General features: G+C 50.1%; 1 protein-coding gene and 1 long non-coding RNA gene across 4 annotated transcripts in view; one reads left to right on the plus strand and one right to left on the minus strand.

Annotated features, from left to right (window-relative positions):
• Positions 1 to 24,511, plus strand: part of SLC24A3 (solute carrier family 24 member 3) — a 524,378-nt gene that overhangs the window by 39,223 nt on the left and 460,644 nt on the right. The gene's annotated exons all lie outside the window — the stretch shown is intronic.
• On the minus strand, positions 1,315 to 8,773 carry LOC138844338 (uncharacterized). Its single transcript, XR_011380022.1, has 3 exons — positions 6,209 to 8,773; positions 2,401 to 5,734; positions 1,315 to 2,179 (listed from the first exon to the last, which is right to left on the minus strand). It is a non-coding gene; the product is annotated as an uncharacterized lncRNA (long non-coding RNA).

Raw genomic sequence — 24,511 nt, forward strand, 5'->3', positions numbered from 1 at the left:
ATTACACCATATCCAGGGCTTCGTCCCTTCCTCAGGTGGACACCACACCCTGCCTGCTGCTGTCAGCATTCCCACAGACACTGAGCCAGACGCTGAGCCAGCTGATGGGGTTCCACTGCCAAGAGGCTACCAAGAAGCCTGACTTCAGTTAGAGACTCAGAGCGTTGGGTGGGTAATCATACAGCAAGATAAGTGCTGGCAGGAACGTTCTATGAGAGCGTGCAGTAGGAAGCCCTAAATTAGTCTGGACAGCCAGACTTGTCCAAGCAAGTGGGCACCAAGGGGGCTTCCGAGGAATGAGTGGGCAGGAGATAGGTGAGGGCGAGGTGGGTGGGGAGACTTCACCTGATGAGGACTCTAAGTTTGCTAAGTGTGCAGGCTGATTGGTGACTGGACACCCTAGGAGACTGAGCATGGAAGACTCTGGTGCCAGTGGGAAGTGAGTGTAGGGGCCCAAGCGGCAGGGGGTGTGCTGGGTAGGGAGAAGGCAGCCACAGGCAGTGCTGAGTAGCAGCAAGAATTCAAGTGTCTGGCTCAGGGCAAAGGGGGGTCTTGGGAGAGTTTTGAGCAGGAGGGGGATGCACGACCAGATAAGCTTTCAGCCATGTCCAGTAGGCAAGAGCATCTGCAGGTCCTCCTGCCCCACACAGCGGCATGTGCCGGAGAGCCCTGGGGAGCTGAGCTTGGAAGGGAGGCAGAGGAGTCCCCTGGGCCATGAATGAAGGGGCACGGGGGTGGGGACTCCTTCCTCTTCCCTGGTGCCATTGGCCCATCTCAGGAATCCAGAGGCGAGGCGTAGCTCTGCTGGACCATGTAGGGACAGAAGGCAAGGCTTGGGCTGGGGATCTAAGTAGGTTGGGGATCTGGATCTCAGAGCCTGGCATGGAAGAGGAAACCCCTTGATTAGTCATTGGGGGACCATGCAGTAACTCTCCTGCCCACAGAGAACATGCTAGGGAGTTTGTCTCTTTGACCCTGGGGCTGAGAGGAATCATCTCCAAAAATACCTCATCAGTGACCTGCTGCAGGTGGTTTGGGGTTGATCTTAATGCAGCTTCCATGGCCCTGGAGACCTTGTGTCAAGAAATTAACAATGTATCCCCCACTGATGAACTAGCAAATGGAAGACCTCTGACCTCTGTCTCTATCATTCTGTCTTTCTGAGAGACAGAGACACAGTTTGGCAACTCATTTGGGAACCTTGATGAAGTCAACATTTTTCTAGAAAGATGTAACTTAACGACATGGCTGGAGGGAGAAGAAATTGCAAGTTTGAAGGCATATATAATATTAGAAATTTAATTGGTAGTTTAGATTATGTTTATTTATTAGTGTAATTTATCTCATGAACAGATAAAAGAGGGAAAAAAGAAAACTGATGATCTCAACAGATGCAGAAACATGTTAAACAATTCACACATATTTTGTCTATCTCTTTCTCTCTGCAAAGAGCTAATAGGAAGTAAAGAGTATTTGTGGAAACCTGAAAGTCAGTACTGTTCAGAAATATTAAAAGCCATTTCCTTTAAAATCAGGAATAAGCAAGAGTGATCATTATCATCCCTTCTAACCGCTGATTTGTCTGAGGTTGTATTCAGTGAAATAAGAAAAATTGAAGACAAAAGTGTCTTAACACAGGAATTAAATTTATATGCAAATACAATTTTTAGATAAAAAGACAGATTATTAGAGTTAATAAGAAAGTTCTTCCAGGTGGAAGATCAATATTCAAAAATGAGCTCTGCGTGTGTGCATTGATCGCACATTATAGAAAGCAAACCAGCGAGCCCCTGGGTCACCGTCCTTCTCCGAAGGGCATTCTGTGGCCCACTGACTTCTGCTTCGAGGAACAGAAGCCATCTCGTGCATGGCCTGGGCCCGACCTCTGCCCCGTCTTCGCCAAGATGACTTTCTCGGGTCCTTTGCTTCCTAGTTTTCCAATGAAAGACAGAAGACCCGGCGTGTTGGCTCCACGCTCTGCAAAATCCTCAGTGCTGTGAGAGGCCCTGTGGCTTTCTCAGACGAGGAAAGGGAGGGAAGGCAGCGTCCTGAGGTCGTAATTGTGTGAAGAAATCAGCTGAGGCTCAGAGCCACTGACGGGCTCACTGCTAAGGGCAGAAGACTGCTCCCAGTTTGGTCCACTGCAGTAGTCACCAGTTACCTGCAGATGTTGGAGCCCCTGAAACGTGGAATTGTAATCACTCTACGTGCAAAATACCCATCAGATTTAGAAGACTTAGGACAAAAGAGTGAGACTATTTCATTAATAATTTCATATGGATTATATGTTGCAGTCATAGCATTTTTGATATATTGGGTTACTTTCAACATTACAATTTCTTCTAGAAAAGTGTTGACAATGCAAACATGAAAACATTGAACTTCACATGTGTGGCTCACCTTTGTGATGTTCCGTTTCTATGGCACATCTCTGTTCTAGGTCTTCTGATGCTGAATTTCGTGGCTGAGGGTCAGTGCTTTATCTTGGTCCATCTCAGAGTTCTCCTTTGTACAAAGGTTGACAAGCAGATGGTTAAGAGCTGTGGGGAAACCCAGCTTTGAAAGGACAACTGGCTAAGTGATAAAGCTTTGTGGGACCTACACCAGATGCCTTCATTTCTTAATATTTGTCCATGCATTTTTGCTCTGGAGCACGGCGTAATCCCAATGTTTGGAGAAAACTGACCACGTGGTTGGCATTGCGCTTACTGAGGAGAGCCAGAGAGCAGAACCAACGCCGAGGGAAAGTTTCATGACTAATCTTCCCTAGGGGCTTCTACCTACAGAGAGAATTAATTTGGAATGTTCTACCACATGCGGCCATGACCCTGTGAGATGAAACCACACAGAGGGAGCTCAGGAAGCAATGTGAAAAAATTATGCTGGTTTTGTGAACTTTAAATGAAAAACTGTCTTAGAAGATTTGCGACAAAACAGATGAAACTGGAGATCATGGTGCTAAGTGAAATAAGCCAGACACAGAAAGACAAATTTCACATTTTTTCTCATAGGTGGAAATTAATATAGTGCAAAAAAATGTGTGGATGACATATTATTTGGCATATAGGTATTTATAAATGTTGTCTTCACTGAATTATACCCCTTATATAGTAATATACTTTTTCTTCAGTTTGTGATTTTTGTCATGAATCCCAAAATGTGTGATATTAATAGTTCTGCTTTCAAGAACAATGTGTGTGTGTATGGGATATTTATGAAGTGAAGATGGCAAAATGTAATGTTAAACTGTATGTACCCACCAAAGTCTCCTTTCCATATTTCTGCATTATTTGAAATAGTTCATAATAAAAATGCAAAAAACCTCTTAATATCCATTATAAGTATTTAATAAAGTGGAAAATAGTAAAACCAGAGTTTCATTCATTTAAAACAGGTTGACATCAGAGAGTTTTGATTCTTCATAAGGAAAATGCTTGAGTCGTGCCAGCCATGAGGCTCCCTCTGTGCCGTGACCACCTGTTGAGCTTATTTATTGCATGGTCAGTGTTGTGAAATTTCCCCCTTGAGTCCCTTTGGGACCCCATCTTTTCTCCTCTGTTGATAACTTTGGGTTTGCGGCTGCAGGAGTTAGCAAAGTCAGAGACTCAGAACCGCGTTGCCATTGTCATGGCCAAGGTTCTCTTGTGTAACTACGGGTCTTCCTGTTCCCTTCTGACTTCCGGCATTCCCACTCTTCACTCCAATTCTTCCCCTCATCCTGCTGGTCAGCTCCTTCTCCTGAGTGTCCATCTTGTTGGGTGTCCTGTATGTTTGTCACTGGGAGGCAGGGAGGCAGCACAACTACACGATTTGCGGGATTGGGCGCTGATGCCCAGGGACCTGTCACGGCCGACTTTGGAAAGATTGCTGGTGTTGGGCAATGGTCACAGTGCAGGTGTTTTTTTTTTTTTTTTTTTTTTTTTTTTTTTTTTTTTTTTTTGCAGGGTGATGTGTGGCCATGAGGTTAGTAGTAAAGTTTGTCCTTTTGGTCGTAACATATCACGATAACTGAAACTTGACTGTGTAGTTGGGGTGCTTGTGACATTTAGCTAAATGGTGGCAACTGAGATCAGTGCCTTTGGAGCCGTGCACAGCGAGGGCTGCCTGGACGTAGTGCGCTCGGAAGGCTGTTCCTCGGGGGAGAGTCATACCTGCCTGCCTCTGGGATCGTCCTCTCTTGTCTGATCTGAAAGGCAGGCTTGCCTGTCTGCAGTGTGCAGGTGCTGTCCTGTGGCCATTCTGAGTGAGCGTGCAGGAGCGACGCGTAGGGTCCAGCAGTTGTCCAGCCGTTGGGCGGCCATGTGCTTGGTATCTGCTGTGCTGGGCTCACCGCTGGGCTCTGGCATGTTTGTTGGCAACCAAAAGTGCCTTAAATTGCTCTCATTTTTGGTTTTTGGCAGCTAACTTTCCTGCATACTTTCCAAACCGCTGCTTATACCCTTCGCCCAGGGTATTCAAAGCTACTTCTTGCTTGCACAAGCTTACACGTCTCTCTGCCGGGAGACACGTGTACTGGCAGAAGCATCAGGTTCCTCTGATCGGGAGACAGGCCGCGCCTTGGCATGCCGTGGGGGCCAGTCTCTTTTCTAAATAAAACAATCAGCTAATGGACACAGTCTAAACTTGCACAGTTACTGGTTAATTATTCAAAGCCTGTTTCATCAAAGCAGGTCCCGTTCTCAGCATCTTCTTCCTTCAGTGCCATCACACTTTGAAGGGGGAACCGAGGTTGGTTTGGAATGCGACGTGTTTGCCTGGAGGGTTAAATTCCACTGAGAAACCACTTGAGCCAGAAGAGAGGTGTGGCCAGAGGGAGAGGTTCATGATCTTAGAGCTTTTCAAACATTTTTTAATCCTTTTGCAATTCTTTGCGATTAAATACATAAAGTAGTTTTGGCAAATAATGTATTTGCTTAAGAGATCCAAAACACTTTTTTTTTTATGAAAGAACTCTCTGGCTCCCAAGGGTGAAGGGAACCAAACGTTTATCAAGCTAGGAGCATGCCGGAACTTTCAGATGTCATCATTTACAATCCGCATAACAGCCCTGTGGGATAGGAACCAGTATTTGCATTGACACAGCTGAGGAAAATGAGGTCTATACAGGTTAATTAAGATGCCCAGGGTTGTACATCTATTATGTATTAGAGTTGAATTTTGCATTTTTAGTCTGTCACGTTCCAAGATCCTTACACTTTTCCTTATAGAGATGATTATACAGGAATAGCATGCTGACCACCACTGTCCCATCCTGGTATTCTTACAGGCATCACTAATTGATAACCTATGCATCCTCCCTACTTTATGCCATGCTGCTGCTCATGACAATGTTGAATGGCACTCAGAATGGGAAAATTCAACTCAGCCTCTCAATTAAAGGTCGAATGAGCAAGGAGATTTTAGGAGGTGGCATTTAGAGAAGCAGAGCTGCTGGTGGGCAGCTTTCAGTTGAGCCCCTGTTTCTTTCTTTATTTTTAAAGACTTCTTTATTTGTGTGAAAGTCAGGATTACACAGAGAGACAGAGAGAGAGAGAGGTCTTCCATCTGCTGGTTCACTTCTCAGTTGGCCACAATGGCCAGAGCTGGGCCAGGCCGAAGCCAGGAGCCAGGAGCTTCATCCAGGTCTCCCATGTGGGTGCAGGGGCCCAAGTACTCAGGCCGTCTTCCGTTGCTTTCCCAGGACATTAGCAGGGAGTTGGATCGGAAGTGGAGCAGTCGGGACTTGAACCAGCACCTGTACAGGAAGTCCCCATAGCAGGCAGTGGCTTTATCTGCTGTGCCACAGTGCTGCTACCTCCCCACAACCCACCCCATTTCTGTATTAAAGGTGGTGAGAGAGAGCTGAAGCATTCCTTGTGGTGTGAGCCACAGAGAGGAAGAGTAAGAACGAATTTCAAGCCCATCTGTTTAGCTGGTGACTTGTTTGGGATTTTCCCAAAAGCAGACCCTCAGCCAGGGACAAGGAGGTGACTCAGGGAGTACTAGAGAGAGGATGATGCTCAGTGAGACAACGGGGGCCAGGATGGGGGAAACACCTTCTTCAGCAGAGATCTGTGGCAGCCACAGGGGCTCCACCCTGCAGGGAATCTGAGAGCTGGTGTGGAGTAGGCCTCAGAGTCATCTCCCTTGAGGTGGGAGGAAGCTGGTATCGGAAGGCTGTGGGCAGAGACGAGGCCAGGGCTGCCCACCGGGACAGGAGGGGGCTTACCCTATGTGCACCTGCTCCAGCTGCTCCCGTGGGATGGTTTCTCTCTGCAGAAAGTCACCCAGCTTCTACGTGTTCCACACACCCAGTGCCACGGGACACACAGACCCCCCCTCCCCCACGAAGGCCATTCTCTAGGGCCAGGCTGCCTTCCCGGCAGCTGCAGCCCTGCCATGTGGCTTGGAGATTTACAGCGGTGGTCATGTCTGCCAGCACTGTGTGTAGCTCCCGATAAAGTCCTTGTTATCTTTTACAACCATCGCCAGCAAGCCTCATCGCTCTTCAGGACACCAAGGGCCTTGCCAGCCAGTATGAATGTGGCTCCAGGCAGCCATGGATCCAAGAAGAAAGAGCTGTCTGGGTCCAGATCACCAGTACAGAGCTGCAGCCGAGCCCTTGCTCAGCATTGGAAGAGGCGGGGTGAACTCAGGCAACCTTTGCTCTGCAGAGCCCCTCAGCTTCGGTGGTGGGGAGGGTGGGTGTCTCGGGGGTTTGCTGGTAGCCAAATCTTAGCCACCGAAGCTTGGAGCGAACAGCTGGAGCCGTGGTGGTGACAGGGTAACGATATACTTGCGGTAATAGGCGCTAATGAACCCACACAGCTGATTTTCATCACTGCAGTCTGTTGAAATCGCGAGCTGACAGAGTGGTTCCGTTTCATCTTTTCCAATGAGTGGATCCTCTGAGCCGCTCTCTTTCCCTTCCTGCCTCCCTTCCTGTTAGCAGAACGAATGCCACAGACTGCAGTGGGAGGGGTATGCTTTCCAGAAACCCCTTAGGGCGTCCCTCCGGTGTCTTGGCATTTTCGTGTGTGTGTGTGTGTGTGGCTCGGGTGCATCGCGTTGTGTGAGCTGGCAGAGGAAAGCCCCTCCAGGCTACATCAGCACTTTCATGGCCCTGCCATGGTAAACTCAATCCTAGGATCCCTCCAACAGAGGCTCCAGGAAGCTGAAGGGGTGGGCCTGGTGGCCAGCTCTGTGCTGTCTTCTAAAGAGAGACACAGAAGTGGGCTGTGTGTGCATTTAGGTATTTAGGTTTACATGATTATGCAATGGGGACTTTGCATCTTGGAGGGAAGCTGGGTCATGTGGCCGCATGTGAAGCAATTCCTGGATGCCTGGTCTTCCCACAGCATTAGGCAATCGGTCTGTTTTGAGGGTGCCCCTCAGGCGGTGGGCAGCCTGGCATCACTTAGAGAAATTATCCGGCAATGGCCTGCCCTCCCATGGGCTACAGGTGGAACAGGGGGCAGGTCTCCAGGTTCTGTCTTCTAGGGCTGGACATTCCAACCCCTGACCCGACACACTGAGCGTCAGTGACTCGTGATGCGGGGTTGCAGGAGTTGTCCATTTTCAGGGTGTTTTCACTCCAGGAGAGGCACGGAATTGCTTTGGCCTCCAGGGTCAGATGAGAGCATGCGTGGCACACGCTGGTGACTCCCTTGCCAGGCGCCATCCTGGCACAGCCCCGCGGCTCCCCTAGGGGCCTGAGTTCTTCTGAGCTGTCAAGTTGGCATCCTCTGGACCTCCTGTACCCTCGCCATGGGGTCTGGCGCTCACTTCTTCTCCAACTATTTCATGGTTGTTGGCTTGGAGTCATCCACCTCTTTGCCCATGGGAGCCACCTCTGTACACCCTCACAGCCTCCCAAGGCTCTGGCGCAGGTTTGGAGCTGCGTGGCATTGAGCCTCTGTTACCTGCATTTTCTGAGTCCCCTGCCACATGCCACTCCTCATGCCACCATGCCTCACCAAGAGCCTGCTGACCGGCCCGGTCTGACAGGAGAGGTGGGCAAGGGCAGTGAGTGTGATGACTGATGTCGGAGAGCTGCTAGAACAGATGGAGAAACGGGCCATTCACACGGGACGAAGATAAGGTCTGGTGTTCTAGAACAAAGAAGGAAAGGGGCTCCGAGGGGGACAGGGAAGGTACCCCAGATAAGGAGGGTCCCAGGGGTTAGCGTTGTGGAGCAGTGGGTTAAGCTGCTGCATGTGGTGCCGGCATCATGGATTAGAGCACTGGTTCAAGTCCTGGCTATTCTGATTCCCATCCAGCTCCCTGATGGTGCACCTGGGAAAGCAGCAGCAGATGACCCAAGTGCTTGGGCCCTTGCTACCTGTTGGAGAGACCCGGATGGAGTCCCAAGTTCCTGGCTTCATTGTGGCCCAATCCCAGCTGTTGCAGCCATTTGGGGACTGAACCAGTAGATGGAAGATCTTTTTCTCTTTTTGTCTATCTGCCTTTTGAATAAGTAAAAATAAATCTTACCCGAAAAAGAATGTCATAGGCAGACCCCAGCTCTAAGTGTGGAATGAAACTGCTATTAGAAAATCCAGGGCTTCACGGGCTTCTTCCCATGGCCAGATCCAGGGTGCGTGTTCTGTGTCTGCACAGGAAGACAGCGGGGAGTGGTGGGGACTATGGTGAGAGCAGAAGAACCCTCTCTGTCCAGCACGCAGTGGGTGTTCCCTCAGTGCCTCCATGGCTTGCCCTCTGACTCATGTTGCCAGGCCCCCTGGTTTTCCAAGAGAAGCTGAAAAGCAGCCTTTTCGTTTGATATGTGGGAACTTTCGCAGTGTGGTGTGGGTAAACGAAACACGTCTGTACCCACATCCAGGCAGTGGGTCCCTACAGAGTGGCACTGCCCAAGGAGGCTGTGTCCACCTGCTCCTCGCCACTTCCCCTTCAGTGAGTGATGGCTGGCGAAAGGAGTTCACCTGTGGGAAACCCGCCTCGGGCTCTCCTGGGCTGCTGTGTCCAAGACAGCGTTTTAGGAAGGCAGGATGCAACAGGGCATGTACCAGGGACACAAGTGGTAACTCCAGGGTTGTGGGTCCTGTCATTCCTGGGCAGTGCACTCAGCAGGTCCCCTTCCAATTGAGTAAAGCCAGACCCTTGCGGCTTGTACAACAAACGTGATGACAAGGAGCCGTAATTCATGAGCAAAAGGAAGGAAACAAACCTTTTTTTTTTGGTCTTCCTGACTCATGCCTCTAGTGTGTGAAACCTCGATGGGGGTGGCGGTGGGTGTTCTGTGGTGGGATTCTGCGGCTCCTGTGGTCCATCTCAGGAGGTGGAGACCTCCCAGGGAGGAGCTGGGACCCTTGGCTGGCTCCCTGCCGCCCCGACTTCTCAAGGCTGCGGCCTGAGCCCTGGAGACACACTGTGTGGGTTCACACTGTCTGTGCCTCTTCCTAGCCCTGGGACCTTGAGAAAGTTGCATAACCCTTTTGTGCCGTGCATTGTTCCCCTTTAAGTGCAGGTGACAGTGATGATGATGGTAGCTCCCACGCAGGGTTGTGAGAACTAAAAACCACCGAGGGAGACTGTCTGGTGTTACCACGGCTGCTGTCTGTTTGCTCTTACTGTCAGTTATTCCTGGACTGTGTACAGAAGAGAGGATGCACCTGCCCTTGCCCAGAAGTAGCCGCCGTCTTTGCCTCACTGGATGGGGATTCAGGGACAGTGGTGCTTTGTCGCTCCCCCTCTTCGTGGAGGAATGACACAGGACCCTGCGCTGTTCTTTTGTCTGCTCGGCCCTTCCTGGGTTTGCTGCTGGTTCTTCCCGGGTTGGCTGCCGATCCTTCCACCTCCGTGGAAGGGCGGCTCCCCCTGCCACTTTCCCCACTTCCGCGGGGGAGCGGCACACCCGCCGGCCGGCTCTCTCGGGGGCTGCTCAGATGTTATCCGGATGTTCCCCTTAGATGTTCCTGGTGCATGTTGTCTCTCTCCTCCTTTATAGTCCTCTTCCACCAATCCCAACTCTGCTACCCACACGCCGAGTACGCTGCTCTCCTCCAATCAGGAGCAGGATCAGCTCCTGCAGGTTATTGGTCGAACTGGAGGCAGCTGTGTAGAAGCTGTTTACTCCTCTCCCAGCGCCATATTGTGGGAGAGCAGATGCATAGAATAAGTCTTAATTCCAGTAACTTAGTCTAGTCCGAGTTGCTCCCCACAGTGCTTCTCAAAGGTGGGAGCTCAACGACTCTTGATTCTCGATAGGATTTCCTAGCCAGGTGTCTTTTCCTCTCACCTTCAGGACACCCTGCAAAGCAGGGGATGGGTGTGCTGTCCCTCTGCCAAGGGGCCCCGGGAGCATCAAGGGACCTACTCATGGGGACCCAGCCGTTTGTCTTTTGTTGTCTCTCAACTTCTCTTGTCAGCAGGTGCTTCCTTTAGGGTGCCTGTGACCCAGTGGCCCCAACCCTCATCCCACTGGGCCTCTTCTCTGCTTCAGAAACCGACTGCTGACCAATCAGACTTAGAATGTGGAGGGAAAAGAGTGGACTTCCGTGCATGCCTGCTTAGCCAGATGCGTTTGTGTTTTTCTCCTCTTGCTCTGGTGCAAAGCACGCGTGGCGAGGAAGTGGGTGGAGTCATGGGATGGGTCCAGCAATGCTTGGGTTCGGCTCAGATGTAGCCACTGAGTAACAAATGACACCTGGCCAGGAACGGTCCTTGCAGGGCTTTCCTGGGTCCCTGAAGAAGGACACCAAGGCTGTGCCACCCAGAAGGGGAGCCGTGAGCCACACATGGCTGCGGAGCACTGGGCTCTGAGTGTGCAGTGCTTGGACGATGGCTTTGGAAGTCGGTAACCTTCGTTCACTGCTGTTTTGTGTCCACATAATGGAATATTATTCAGCAGCGAAAAGGGATGGTGTACTGACGTGTGCTACAGCATGGGAGAACCTTGAACAGGTCAGGCTGAGTTAACTAAGCCACTCACCAGAAACCATGTGTTGTGTGATTACACTCAGATGGCATGTCCAAAATAGGGACAGATTGTGGATTAAGGGCTGCTTTGGCTATGCAAGGGGGTGATGGAGAATGATGATTGATGGTGCAAAGTGTCTTTCAGGAGCGACAAAAATATCCTCCAATTAGCCTGTGTGGGTGGTTGCACAACTTTCTCAATATCCTGAAAGGCATCATTTAACCATACACTTCATTCACATTGATGCCTTTTATGGCGTACAAGTTGTATCTTGATAAAGCTGACAAAGTAATGTGTATGATCATTACATGTTGAAATGACAGTAGGTGGGACATGCTGGGTGGATGGAATATGTTGTTAAAATCTACGTCACCTGTTTGGTTTTGTCTCTTTTTTTCTTTTTTTTTTCAAGATTTAATTTATTTATTTGAAAGACAGTTACAGAGAGAGATAAAGACACAGAGAGAGGTCTTCCATCTGCTGGTTCACTCCCCAGATGGCTGCAACGGCCAGAGCTGCGCTGATCCAAAGTCAGGAGCCAGGAGCTTCTTCTGGGTCTCCCATGTGGGTGCAGGGGCCCAAGCACTTGGGCCATCTTACACTGCTTTCCCAGGTCATAGCAGAGAGCTGGATGGGAAGAGGAGCAGCCGGGACTCGAACCTTGCCCATATGGGATGCTGGTGCATCAGATCAGGGCTTTAACCCACTGTGCCACAGCGCCGGCCCCATCACCTGTTTGGTTTTGCCCCTTTAACATGTGTGCTTGGAAGCTCTGGAACTGCCTTCAGGGCTCACTCATTGCTTCTGTTGGAGCCCAGCAAGCATACCCTCTCTGAGAACCTTCCTGCCTCCAAAATTAGATTCTCACCCAAGACCTTCCCCAAGCTGGGACTCCTGATGCCTCACGGTGATCGTGGCTAAAACCTAACTTGAATAGGCTGTTAAAGAGCAATCCTGGATGGAATAACAAAGTTATGTCAGGTAACCTAAGAGCCAGGGCTGTCAATCTGTCCAATCCCATGAGCCACCTGGAGCCAACTGTAACTGTGCCCTGAGCAGTTTTTAAAAATGCACAGCCCGATCCTGAACAGCACTTTCCTTACTTGATCTCCCTCTGGGGAGGCTGACGAAAGGGCTTCCTTGGAGCCTGGCTGTGCCCACACGGGCCTGGATTCCTCACATCCCACATGGTCCAAGGACTCAATGTCAAAATGCAAATCTTGGCCCCTCATGGCACCTAGAAGGAGCGCTGAAAGTGATGCTGGGTCACATCTTTGGTTGTTAGTTCTCTTGCAGGAATTATTTATCAAATGCCTGTGCTGTTTCCTGCCCTTGCTGGGTGTTCCAGGGAGAGACAGAGGTCCAAGTTACACATCTGACTTCTGCAAGCTCTGGAGAGTGTGAGAGTCCTTGAAAACCAAACCAGGGCCGGTGCCGCGGCTCACTAGGCTAATCCTCTGCCTTGCGGCACCGGCACACCAGATTCTAGTCCCGGTCGGGGCACCGGATGCTGTCCCGTTTGCCCCTCTTCCAGGCCAGCTCTCTGCTGTGGCCAGGGAGTGCAGTGGAGGATGGCCCAAGTCCTTGGGCCCTGCACCCCATGGGAGACCAGGATAAGTACCTGGCTCCTGCCATCGGATCAGTGTGGTGCACCGGCTGCAGCGCGCTGGCCATGGCGGCCATTGGAGGGTGAACCAACGGTAAAGGAAGACCTTTCTCTCTGTCTCTCTCTCTCATTGTCCACTCTGCCTGTCAAAAAAAAAAAAAAAAAAAAAAAAAAAAAAAGAAAAGAAAAAAGAAAACCAAACCAACCCATTAGACTCCTGGTTGTGGCCTGTATGTCCACAGTGTGGACGAGTCTGTCTATTTTGCCCTTTTCACCTGCTTCTCGCAGGCTGGTCAAGAGTCTGAGCCCTGGCCCACCTCTGTTCTCAGCACCTGCACCTGTAGCACCCTGTGGGAGATGTTGACCTTGCAGTATTTTACCTCTCTTCTTACCTATTTTCACGTAAACAGTTGGGGCAAACCTTCAGCTTGGGGTGGAGGGGAGGGGTCTCTCTCACCCCCAGCCACCTGCTCACTAGGCTTTTGACCACTTCGTGCTGCATGAATGCTTCTCGCCCATTTCAAAGTTTACACGGAGGCACAAGCAAGGCAAGACTTTGAAAGCTGCTTTGAACTAACTTTTCCAGGGAACAAGGCAAAAGCAGACTTGCCTGGGTCCTTGGCGTCTTTTTGAAGGAAAAGTAGCTGCACGGAGGACTGGTAATAGAATCATTAATGACGATGCCGATGGAGGAGTGAGCTTTAACTTTTCAGTAGAGCGTTTCCACTAAGTGCAAGGCTTCCAGAAGTCTCCAGAGGAGAATACGCGGGCACAGGGCTGGCATGGGGCTGAGCAAGCACAAGACGAGGCCGATGCCTTTGGGAATCACGTCGAGGCTCTCTCTCATCCTGGCAGCAGCTCAGCAGAGAAATGAGCTGTCTCATTCGGAGATTTTTGTTTTAATACGAGTGCAGGGATAGGCCCTGTCTGACAATTAAATTAGTGAATTTCCCAGTCACGGTGATATCCTGAGGAGGGATGGAAAACAGAGCTGGTAATTTGTTTCTGAGACAAGTGAGTTCGTGATCTCCCCAGAGGGGACCCTGGGCTGGTAAGGTTCTGCTTCTGAGAGAAGCCCGCTGCAGCCCTCCAATGAGAAGAGGTGATGGACTGGGGGTCTGGAAGCAGGTGAGAGGCTGGCCGGTGCTGGGACCTTCTGCCTCCACCACGCAGGTGGGAGCCTGGGTTCTGGGACCTGCTGCTCCTGCCCGCCTGACATCATAAGGTGTTTAATTCTCAGCCATGAGTGTTTATACCGCCCTTATCACTGCCACTGCATGGCACTCTGCTGGTGACCGCGTGGGCTCCATAGGCCCTTAAGGCACAGAGGGTACGGTGTGGGTGATGCATGTATTAATTTCTAGTCCAGGTTCTTATCTCTGGCAGAGACAGAAATACTAAGCAGAGACTGGGATTGTGTGTCAACAGAAACAAAAATTTATTTGGCAGTGTGGGAATAAACATACACTCACCCCCACGTGTGGGCCACCCAATGCAGAGAAATGCACAGCATGAATGGGCCGAGGAGTTGTCCATTAAACCAGGGGAAAGGAGAAACCCCAAAGGCTGTGCGTCCGAGACGAGGAGGGCAGCAGAGTGGAAAAGCTCTGAGCACAGGGAAGATGGGCGTGGTACCTCCAGGCTCTCCTGTGTTCTCATATGCACAGGTCCCAGACACAATGGATGTATCATGGGAAGGTGGGTGCTTTGATTGACAAGTAGGAGGGTGCATGGGGCCTGGAGTGGAGTGAGGAGGGGACTAGGAGAGGACAGTGGCTTCTGACTCCATGCTCCTCAGACCCGATGAGCTGCCTGCCTATCCAGTATCAGGTACAGTCTTGGAAGCAGAGCAGTCTGAGCCCAGTGCCCCACTGTGTTTTGGAATCAGCAGGATGGTGGGACCACACAGTGATCACATGGTCAGGCAGGCCACATCTAGAGGGGTTCACGGTATGTGCCGGACTCCTTGCCATTGCCTTCATCTTTTTTTTTTTTTAAAGATTTATTTATTTATTTGAAAGAGTTGCACAGAGAGAGGAGACACAGAGAGAAAGAGAAAGGGAAGGAGGGAGGGAGGGAAGGAGGGAGAGAGGGAGGGAGAGAGAGAGAGAGAGTGAGAGAAAGAGATCTTCCATCTGCTGGTTCACTCCCCAGATGGCCGCAACGGCTGGAGCTGCTTTGATCTTTGAAGCCAGGAGCTTCCTCCAGGTCTCCCATGCAGGTGCAAGGGCCCAAGGACTTGGGCCATCTTCCACTGCTTTCCCAGGCCACAGCAGAGAGCTGGATCGGAAGTAGAGCAGCCGGGACTAGAACTGGCGCCCATATGGGATGCAGAAATCTCAGGCCAGGACTTTAACCTGCTGCGCCACAGCGCTGGCTCTGCCTTGCTCTTTCTTTAAATTATTCTCTGATAATTCAGGGACTGTTACTAGTATTAAGGGACCACTGAAACTTCTGCACCATTGTTATTTCCCAATATTTTACGTGAAAATGTTCAACCACAAAGGAATGTTGAACAAACCATATGGTTGTTGTTCAGATACCCCTCACTGACATCCCATAGTTAACATTTTGCTGTGTTGACAGCTGTTTTTCTCCTATGGCAAAACCCCTTTTTGATGCCCCCATTGCATTTTTTTTTCTTTATAAGACCAGCTCTAATGCTCCCTTGTCTCAGATAGAAATACTGGGGAGAGATCATGCAGGATAGCATGTTGGCAGAGCTGAGGCAAGGAAGCAGAGGTTATGGGAAGACCCCTGCAGTAAGGGCTAGAAGGCAGGGGTGGGAGCTGGAGGGCCGGGGGCCAGGCCAGGCAGTGCCACCGAAACTCCCATGAGCCTAAGCTGGTCACCTTGATCCTGCCAGGGCAACCAGAAGCTGACCCTATACCCAGCACTGGCTAGAGTCAAGTCCATTATAGATTCTCAGCTCACAGGAGATGACTCCATGACAAGCGCAATTACAAAATAGGTTTATTTTGGTGCAAGAAAATGTTGGTGTCTAGGTCTTCCAAAAGCCTTCCAAAAGTTTGTGAAAATAAGGATTATGGAAAAAAATCTTGTTTGGATGTCAACATTTTTTTTTCCACCAAAATAAGCTTATCTTTAAATTCCAGCTTTCCATGAACTTTTTGAAGTACTCATAGCTTGTGCCCTAAGGCAAGTGGCTAGACTGGATTCTGGGCTGCAGAGTTCTCATTTTAGAAGTGGGGACGGCAGCACCCAGCTCACAAGGTGAAGTACTAAGGTGCAACGAAGGTACGCAGGCCATGCCAGATGGCAGATGGGATGCCACAAGCACCCCCGAGGGCATACCTTTGCAGAAAGCCCAGCACTGCATCTCACAGAGGTGGGAACTACTAAAGTGCTGTCTATATTGTTTTTTTTTTTTTTTAAAAAAAAAAAAAAACAGTAGTATTACTAACAGTTCTATTTCTACATTGAAGCAAACTCAAACAAAGGACAGAGACGCCAGAGATTAAGAACTGATTTTTCAGTTTACAACCTGTGTATCTTCCGCGTGAATGTGTGACAAGAGCTGTCGCATTCGCCTGCCTAGAAGAGAGGTTCCTGGTTTATGAACGTCCCATGAAAGACTGGAGCCGTGGCAGCTCTGTCCTCCTCCTCCATCCTTTGGAGAAGACCTGTGGAGCTTCATGGCCATTGATGACATTGGTGATACAGGACGGGGCTCTTGCGACTGTGTCCTCCCAGATTAGGTACCCCCTCCGGCGTGGACACACAGACGCCTCCTGGTGACTTCCTGTTTGTCATTCAGCAGTGACAACTTGACATTGGAGGGCAGGGGGATCAAGGCACGTCACGCATTCAATGGGAAAGTGAGTCAGGGGGGCCTTGGAAGCCGGGGATGGCAAGGAAGACTTAGTCCAGACCCTCAGAAGCCCCCAGCCCCTCGGGAGGCTCAGCACCTGCTTGGGTGATTGGGATAGCACCAGCAGCACTGTCCGGTGCCATTGAGCTGCACGCAGGCAGCGTCTTGGAGAGATGCAAATTCATACTGGGGCCTGCTCACCCTTTTCCACCTTCCTCTGTTGCAGGTTAGAGGTGGTTGTTAGGCACCCTGTGGTGCCTGCTTGCTCGCTCGCTCGCTCGCTCGCTCTCTCTCTCTCCCCACACGAATCCAGTTTGACCTGATGGACCGATGAGAAGGGGATTCAGGGACTTTGTGCTCAGTGTCCACTGTGTGTATTAAAATTCTCCCTGTCCAGGGAAGCTGATATATGGAACGGTTCGCATGTGTGTGGGGCCAGCCTCTGTGAAGATTAAGCTCACACAGGTCAGAAAGCCACAGAGCACAGGGCCAGGGTGTGATGTTTCTTGTGACAGTGCTTATATCCTCCTAGCAGAAGGCCCAGGGTGATGCTTCAGGCTCTCAACAGGTAGGAAACGCAGGGCTGGCATTCATCTCCCTGGTCAGGACACCTGCATCCCATGTCAGAGGGTCTGGGTTCGAGTCCTGACTCAGCTCCCATTCCAGCTTCCTGCTGATAGACACCTGAGAGGCAGCAGGTGATGGCTTGAGTGATCGGTGGTCTGTCACTCACACTGGAGAACTGCCTCCTGGCTTTGACCCTGCCCTGTCTTGCCCTTTGTGGACATTTGGGGAGTGAACCAGTGGGTGGAAGCTCTCTTTCCTTGTGTTGAAATGAAGCACAGAATCCTGTGCTTCATTGCCCCCATCCCCCTGCTGTGTGTGTATGTGTGTGTATGTATGTGTGTCCTGTGTGGCCCCTCTCCCTTGCTTCTCCTCCATCACTTTGAGAGACAACAAAAAGGCATCTGGCTTCTCTTTTTCCTTCGTGGCTCCCTGTTTAAAGTTCTTACTGACTCTGGCTGGTGGCAGCTGTGCCGGATGAGGTATCGCAACAGCATTTGGAAGGCAATGGCCTCAGGTGGCTTTGGGAGACACACCGTGGGTTGGAGAGAAGGGAGCAGCCTGCACAGAGGGGCCGAGCAGCCCTGGGCTGGGGTATGCCTGAATCCCAAGTGCTGAGCATTGCTTATTGTTTACAAGGGGGACTGGGAGTCTGCACTGGGTGTCTGTCATCACAGTCAGGAAGGTTTCATTCACAGAAGGTGAATGAAGCCAGGGTCCTCAGGCAGATCCTTCATCGACAGAATTACACTTGGCCTTCATATCCATGAGTTCCACAGCCATAGATCCAACCAACGGTAGATCAAAAATACTACCAAAAACTTGCATTGTAGTGAACATGTGTAGACTTTCTTTCTTGGCTTTATTCCCTAAACGGGACAGCGTAGCAACTGTTTACATAGCATTTACATTGTCTCAGGCATTACAAGTATTCTCAAGATATTTAAAGTATACAGGAAGCTGTGCGTGGGTTGCATGCAAATACTGTGTGGTTTTATATAAGGCACTTGAGCACCTGTGGATTTTGTATCTATGGGGATCCTGGAACCAATCCTGCTCCAGATTTTGAGAGACAATGACCACGTACTAGTAGGGGGAGTGCAATGTGGGATGTTGCTCTCACCCTGGATGGTTAGAAGCAAGTCTCCCACTGTTCAGGCCACACGCGGTGGCCAGAGAGCCCCCTTAGCCACCACCTGTCCGTCTCCAGCTCTATCAGGTCCTCCCTGCCCTCCTCTCCCTCCTCCTTTGTGGGTCTCAGACTTGGGACTGAAACTAAGTGGCCATAGAGCCCCTCTTTTTGTCCATTCGACCTAGTTAGCTCCTGTTGCTGGTTTCCGTTTCCAACTTGGACAGCCACACGCAAGGGGCCACAGACAGAAGTAGTCAGGAGGATGAGGTGCGGTGGCCCTGTGTGCCCCTGAAGACTGCACTGCCAGTCTCTCTCCATCCTGCCCTCACTGTTAAGCATCAGGAGGAAATTCTGGTCCTGGGGTCAGGTTCCAGGGTGAGTAGGGATGGTGGCAGCAGAGAACAGAGAAAGATCTCCGTGTCCGTGGCTCTGCGCTGATCACACCTTCCCATTTGCCGCAGGAGACGTTTCCAAGAGAGGCCCAGGTTATCTCTGGTAACTGACATCCCTGGGTGTCCCTGGAAGACGCCCTCAGCCCTGCTCGGGTTCCAGCAGCTGCAGCATAGGGGCAGTTCTGTGTGAGTCCACACTCTGCTAGCTGTGCTGGTGCTCGCTCAAGCATGGGCCGTGTGTCCTCCTGGTCCCTGGCCCAGGACCCCCCACCCCCCATAGGTGGGAGCCAGCTCAACCCATTCATGGTGCAGCCTGGAGTTTGGGGAGCATTCCTGCTTTCAGGGCAACCCTCAGCTGGCAAAGGTGGGCAATTTGGGGAGGCATTCTGGGTGCATCCTTGAGCTTCCAGTGTGGTCAGCAGTGACACCTCCATAATGCATCATAATTCCTTTGCTCCATTTTCTGTCTTGCATTCCACTTACCCTCATTGTTCTTCCTGGGACCCTCCTCCAGTGTAAGCCAGCTGCACATGTTTTTGGGTTTTGTGGAACCCAAGCCAGGACACCTCCCAACACTGCGTCATGATCTAAGGCAGTGATGCAATATCACAGTGGCACCTGAGGCCTTTGTGTGAATTTGGGGCATTCTCATCTTGCCCAGGCTGGCTGGGTGCTTTAGGATCGGGGCACAGACTGTCTCACTGTGTTATCAGTGGTTGATCTTTACTCCCTGCAACCTTTGTGCCCCACAGCTGTCTTAATGTACATTTTCCCAGGGCTCTGGCTGCATTGTTCGATTCACAGAAGCCAGGTGGGAGATTGTTGGCTCATGGTCAGATGACGGACCTTCAAGCACAGAACAGCTCTCTGCTCAGAGTGTGCCGTGGTTAACACCAGATATGGCAGAGAGAGGTTTGGGGGAAAACTTATTGGGTCTCTGCTTTGGATATCTCCAAACGTGGCATGGGGTAGAAGGATGGGTCAGGTAGGAAGCTCCCAGTTCCTGCTAGCGAGGGAAAAGCCAACCCAGGCTGGCTGGAGCTAAAATGGGAAGACGTACAGAGTGTAAGTGCAAGGCCCGTGATCAGTCTGGCTTCCAGTATTCATGCCTGAATCATCAGAACCTGGGCATGCTCTGCCTCCGAGTCTGGTTGTCTTCATCGACCTGTGCTTGGCTGCGTTCTTGGACCCTGAGCTTCCAGGCTGAAATGATGGGCCACTAGCCCAACAGCTCTGCTTTGATTGGCCAGGCTCGGTGACTGACACATGTCAGAACAAATCATCAAGGCCTGCAGAATGTACAGGCGCTAGCCTGGGTGGGTGGAACTTTCTCCGAGGACAGGTAGATTGGGCCTTGGGGGCAGTGGCCCTGGAAATGAAGAATTTGAGGTTGATTCAGTCACAGGAGTGCTTGGGAGGGGGTGTACGGGTCCCAGTGTGGTGAACATCTCAGACTTCTCAGTGAGGGTTTTCCTGAACTCCTCTGTGCAAATACCAGGGTCCAATAAGAAAAGAAATGACGTCATCAGGAAGCTCACAGTGTCATGGAGAAAGTAAGCCAGCGCTGTGGGTAATTGCATCGCAAAGACAAGTCACTTGGCGCTACTTCCTGCTCTCGCTCTTCTCGCCCTCTCTCCCTCCTGGAGGGTCCTGAAACTTGGTGCCTTTTCAGGGAGAGGTCCAGCCATGGTGGCAGAGCAGAAATCACCCTGCATTGCTTCTCTACCTTTGGCCCGTCTGCGTGGAGGTGATTTTACTGGAGGACTGAATTGAGAAAGCTTAGATCAAGGGACAGTTCTGTGGGGACAGAGGCCCAGCAGCAAATTTTATATACAGACTCAGGAATAAGTTGGACTGGGGGAGCACAAGCAATGGAAATGGTAGTGATTTGGAGAAACCCAGTGGTGTAGCCTAGTCAGATTCTACGCATTTGGATGCGAGAAAGGGAGTTTTAGAGAGAATGGAAAGAATAGGCTTGGCAGGTTTGCAGAGGTCAAGGGCACTGGGTGTGTGGAAAACAGAGCCATGGAGAATGGGCCAGCAGAGCCCGGGGAGTAGCGTGTTGTGCAGCAGGGACAGCAGGTGCCACTGGAAGCTGGGATCTCCAAACTGCCTATTTATTTAGAAATGATGCATCATTAATACTGTACTGCATGTTATTTAGACACATATATAAGGATTTATTCTGTATTTCTTTTTTTTAAAAAAGATTTATTTACTTATTTAAAAGTCAGGGTTATGGAGGAAGAGGGAGGGATCCTTCCGTTTGTTGATTCACTCCCCCAAAAGTTTCCAGTAGCTGGGGCTGGGCCAGGCTGAAGCCAGGAGCCTCCAGGTCTCCCACGTGGGTGCAGGGGCCCAAGGGCTTGGGCCATCTTCTACTGATTTCCCAGGCCATAGCAGAGAGCTGGATCGGAAGTGGAGCAGTCAGGACTTGAACTAGTGCCCATATGGGATGCCAGCACTGCAGGTGGTGGCTTTCCCGCTACACTAGAGTCGACCCACATCTGATATTTTTAAATATGCAGAAGCATAAATTTAAGGGAGAGAAAATAAAGGTGAAATAAAATATTTAAAAATAGTTGTTGTGCTTTTTAGCAGAACACAATTTTTTTTAGAATTGCTTTCTTTTATTTTTAAAGATTTGTTTATTTATTTGAAAGTCAGAGTTACACGGAGAAAGGAGAGGCAGAGAGAGAGAGACAGAGAGAGACAGAGAGAGAAAGAGAGAGAGAGAGAGAGGTCTTCCATCCACTGGTTCACTCCCCCAGATGGCCACAATGGCTGGAGCTGTGCCAATCTGAAGCCAGAAGCCAGGAGCTTCTTCCAGGTCTCCCACGCAGGTTCAGGGGCCCAAGGAGTTGTACCATCTTCTGCTTTCCCAGGCCATAGCAGAGAGCTGGATTAGAAGTGGAGCAGCTGGGACTTGAGCTGGCGCCCATATGGGATGCCGGCACTGCAGACGGTGGCTTTAACTGCTATGCCACAGTGCCAGCCCCCACAATATTTTGATTTTACTGAAATATTGTAATACTAGTGTTATATTTATGAGTGTGATTTGAGAACAAATGATCGAATATACTCAACCACTCTGTAAGCAGCAGTTTTGTGTGTGTGACTCAGCTATTTGAAGGTCTGCTTGTTTTAATTTAAGGCTCAGCTCATTTTCATACTGAAGTCTAATGAATTTCCTACCTAGAGTAGACAGTTGACTAAGATACATGGATCCAGGTGGTAGAAAAGCACCACAAGCTATACCAACTAAATCAAGATAATAACTTCAATTTCATACACCAATTAGGCAGACACTTCTGTTAACATCTTGCTGTCTTTTCTGTTTTCAGTTGATTAATCCTAAAACTTTTCAGAAAGTGTTATAGTTGCATATATATTTTTTTTGACAGGCAGAGTTAGTGTGAGAGAAAGAGACAGAGAGAAAGGTCTTCCTTCCATTGGTTCACCCCCCAAATGGCCACCACGGCCAGCACGCTGCGACCAGCGTGCTGTGCTGATCCGAAGCCAGGAGCCAGGTGCTTCTGGTCTCCCATGCGGGCGCAGGGCCCAAGCACTTGGGCCATCCTCCACTGCCTTCCCAGGCCACAGCAGAGAGCTGGAATGGAAGAGGAGCAACCAGACAGAATCCCGCGCCCCAACCGGGACTAGAACCCGGGGTGCCGGCGCCACAGGTGGAAGATTAGCCAAGTGAGCCACGGCGCTGGCCTATAGTTGTATATTTTTAATAAATGAGTTCAAAATTGAAACGCTTTGGAGTATTGTAAATCAGATTACATAATTCCCTTTCCCAATTTTAAGGTGAAACATAAATGCTTTTAGAATCTCTTGAAATTTTATCCTTTTTTACAGAAGGTAACAAAATTTCTTGATTTTTTTTTTGTAAAATAGAGCAAATTTCTCTATAGAACAAATTCTTTAGAAAAACAGCTACTTTTTCACTGGTTGTTAAAATGTTGTCTTAAAATGTTGTGCACCCATGCACCCCTGTGTGTGTGTGTGTGTGTGTGTGTTGGGAGTTGGTAGACGTTGTATGTTCTGAAAATATCCATTAGGTACATACTAAGCAGGTGGGCAGATGTCTTGCCAAAGAAAGGTTAGCATATTTATAGCGTTGTTTTTATTTTAAATGAGAGAAATGCATAATTCATATGTAAGGTCAACAGGTTTTATTTTTTTTTTAATTCTTTCCCAAAAGATAGCATCTGTGTGATATAAAGAGTTCCTGAACAGTCCCCCAGTAACCTGGGCCAGTCGCTCACCTGAGCCCGTGTGAAGGACCCTGTGCTGCTGTCCCCCTAAAGCAAGGGAGCTAGGAAGGCACTGTCTCCTCGGCCCCTCAACTGCTCTAGGCCTTAGCTGCACCTCTGGTACGTTGCTCACAGAGGGTGCTGACTGGGAGACTGCGTGTGTGTGCTGTTGCCAGCCTCTGTATTAAATATGTTCTTAAAAGTCATCTTTGCAATGATGGCATATGATGCAGACATGAATGCTCTAATCTTTACTTCTCACTGTCCAGTAAGTCACGTGGTCCCTCCCTCTGCAGTGCACACTTCTGAAGGCTGGGCACCCGGCTTGCCAGTGACAGGACCCCACCTGGAAAAAAGAATAAAAACCTGAGCTAGTCCGTGTCTTTCAGCTTTCAGGTACAGTCATTGAGAAACAGGGAGTCAACCTTGTCAACAGTCCCAAGCCAGTGATGGCTCTGGCACTAGAATTTCAGGTCCCCGGGTACTTTAGCTGGTGAATTTCTATTCCCAGAAGCCCTGCTGCCATGTAACCCTCACACGATTCCTTGATCAACCTGCATTGTTTCTGCTTTACATACTAATTGGGCAATGCTTCTGTGTCGTAGAGCAAGATCTCTATGGCTCTTTTGTCTAAGAGGCTTGGGCTTGTACTAGTCAACTGTTAGTACAGCGAGGTACCTGAGGCAATGAGCTTTTAGAAGTTCATAGTTGTGAAGGGTCAAGTCCAAGGTCGGGAGACCCTGCTGATGTGGCCTCTGGGGAGGGCAGCAGAGGGCGATGGTGGCTTAGGGTTAGGGTTAGGGTATGGGCCTTATCTTGAGTGAGGAACTGGGTGGGAGGGGAGGGGAGTCTGGGCCCAAACTCTGGCTTTTGGAGCAACCCTCTCATGAGAACGGCCTTCTGGGATGATGACCCCAGTGAGGACCTCCTGCCAGGCCCCACATCCTGAACACTGCAGTTGTATTCAGTGTCCACCCTCTTGGGACCTTTAGCTGAGACTTGTGTTTGGAGCCTTGCATGGGTTAGGGACCAGATCGCATTCAGGCCACTGCAAGGCCAGCTCTTAGTGCTGGTGACCATTTCCAGCCTCTCTTGACCAGCAGGTGCACCTGTATTTCTTTTTCCCAGGAAAAGATGGAGGTCAAAAGAAAACAAGTCAATCAAACCCCACCTTCTCCTCTGTCCTGAGAGTGCTTGCTCACCTCTGCCTCTAGGCCTCTGCATTTTTCGTTGCCTCCCCTTGTCCCTTGTCCCTGATGTGTGCCAACCCTTGTCTAGACAGTAGCCACATGGGCTATTTAAATCTAAGCTTACATGAGTGAAAATTAAGCAGCATTAGAAATTCATCTCCCAGCTTTATGGCCACAGGTGGCTGGTGGCTGCTGTAGTGGGCAGTGCAGGTGTACGGCAGTCCCATCATTGCCCAGAGAGGTCTTTTGGACAGCAAGGTCTAGATTGATCGCAATAGTGTTAGGGGTTTTCTGCTTTTGGAAACGTGGGAAATTCTCTTGGGCAGCATTTTAGGATCTCAGAAGGGGATAGCCGTACACCCACCTGCCAGATGTGTCTCCATTTAATTTCCCAAACTTCCTTGGCAGGTTAGATGCTGGGACAGATGGTCGAGGGAAAGCCCAGGGAGGATAACAAAGGGTGTTCGAACTGGGAATTTCTACCTAAAAAGTGACTTCGGTTTCAGAGCCAGGGATCCACGTGATGCTGTTGAATTATGGGTGCACTTGTTGCCATCTGTCCCCCCTCTTCTCCCCGTCTCTCTCTCCTTTCCAGCCTTGTAACCCTTGAAGGGG

The sequence above is a fragment of the Oryctolagus cuniculus genome, chromosome 11 (assembly GCF_964237555.1).
Source record: "Oryctolagus cuniculus chromosome 11, mOryCun1.1, whole genome shotgun sequence".
NCBI classification, from domain to species: domain Eukaryota; kingdom Metazoa; phylum Chordata; class Mammalia; order Lagomorpha; family Leporidae; genus Oryctolagus; species Oryctolagus cuniculus.